At 40.3% G+C, this 1,860-nt stretch overlaps 1 pseudogene; it reads left to right on the top strand.

Annotated features, from left to right (window-relative positions):
* Positions 1–353: 353 nt before the first annotated feature.
* Positions 354–1,349, top strand: LOC149011407 (peroxidase 29 pseudogene; annotated as a pseudogene).
* The last annotated feature ends 511 nt before the right edge of the window (positions 1,350–1,860 follow it).

The raw sequence follows: 1,860 nt of genomic DNA, 5'->3' as shown, positions 1-1,860 counted from the left end.
TCTGTTCACTATAGTAGACCTGGTGTTGAATCACACAGAACACAACAGACTCACAATTATCATCTGATGCAAGAAATCTAATAGAGCAAATCTGAAAATATTTGTGCCTAAGATTTAAAAAACAAAGAAGACAGGAATCTTACTTCTCTATTGTCAGAACTGTAAGCTTTTTCTAACGATGCATCCTCTGGTCTGAAGAATCTCATGACTTTGACTTTGGCTGATTTTGGGTCAGGTTTTTTGGATATGTTTGGGACATCAAACTCAAGTAGCTGGCATATAACATAAGCTTTTAAGCCAACATTTCTCCCACCTTTGAAAGTTCCCTGGTCCTCTGCATTGTTCTCAAAGTGATGAGGGCTTACATATACAAAATCATGAATTTTGTACTGAAGCCCCTTGTATGTAAATGTGCTCTTGGAAGAATTCACTACAAAGATTTCATTCTCCCTTTCAGTTTCCTTTATAGCTTTCTGGGTGTTGATGGAAATCAACTTTCATATTATTTCTATGAAAAATCATGTCCACAAGTTGAGATCATTGTGAAGACAGCACTTGCACCAATCTTTCTTGAAGATCCAACTTCACCTGCTGCTTTGTTGAGGTTAATGTTCCATGAAGTCCAGGTATCTCTCTCTCTCTCTCTCTCTCTCTCTCTCTCTCTCTCTCTCTCTCTCTCTCTCTCTCTCTCTCTCTCTCTCTCTCTCTCTCTCTCTCTCTCTCTCTCTCTCTCTCTCTCTCTCTCTCTCTCTCTCTCTCTCTCTCTCTCTCTCTCTCTCTCTCTCTCTTTTCACTCTGCATATAACTAAGTAATTATGTTCTCTAATTAATCAAAAATCTCTTCAGGGTTGTGATGCTTCCATTCTTCTTGAATCAAGTAATGGGGAAATGCTATCAGAGACGGCTTCTAGTAAGAATTTTGGAATTCGAAAAACAGAGACAATTGCAGCAGTAAAATCAATGGTTGAAGCAGAATTTCCTGGGCAAGTTTCTTGTGCAGACATTCTTGTGTTGGCAGCTAGAGAGGCTGTTTCTGTTTCTGGAGGTCCAATAATAAGGGTTCCTCTGGGTAGAAGAGACTCCACTACAATGAGTTATAAACTTGCTGAAGCCTCTCTTCCCCCACCAAGCACCAGAGTTGATACCATGCTTCATCTTTTTTCCATCAAAGGGATGAACCTTGAAGAATCTGTTGCCATTTTGGGTAATCAGAGCACTTAAATTAAAATTTTTCATAGTTGTTTGCACTCTAACCTTGCACATGACCTTGGGTTTCTGTTCTTGCAGGTGCACATACACTGGGGATTAGTCATTGTTCGAACATTGTACTCCACAAAATATATGGGTAACATTTCCTCTGAATCATCAACGTCCAGAAAAAATAGCACTCGCAACTGCAATTACTTCTCCACGAATAATTGCCTGCCTGTAAAGAGGCTCACTAGAACATGTTGTTCCAACTGGCCCACCATCCTACTCAATTTGCTTGATCTTGGACTTATATTTAGTTCGGCTGAATGAAGGAGCTTTTGGAGTCACCTTTTCAGGAACTGATACTTCCTCTTCTTCCACCTCTTCATCTTCATCCTCTTCAGTCTCCTCTTGTTCTTCATCAACTTCTTCCTCTTTTGGATCGATGTTATCTACATTCATGTCATCTGGAGAGTAATTTGAATACTACTCACCCCAGATTCTATTTATTAGCCGAGTAGTTGTTGCCTCCATTGCTTTCCTTTTTGACACCAGAGGTCCCATTGCTGCTCGAGGCATCAGGTTGGTCTCCTGCTTTATCACAGCCTTCTTCTTTACTTCAAGTTTTGTGTGTTGCCTCTCTTCCATTTTAATCGAGAGACCAGTCAC

This window comes from Hakea prostrata, chromosome 7 (genome assembly GCF_041222555.1).
Source record: "Hakea prostrata isolate BN-2017 chromosome 7, UWA_Hpros_2, whole genome shotgun sequence".
Lineage (NCBI taxonomy): Eukaryota > Viridiplantae > Streptophyta > Magnoliopsida > Proteales > Proteaceae > Hakea > Hakea prostrata.
The sequence above is the reverse complement of the archived record's forward strand: the minus strand, read 5'-3'. Positions and strand labels throughout refer to the sequence as shown.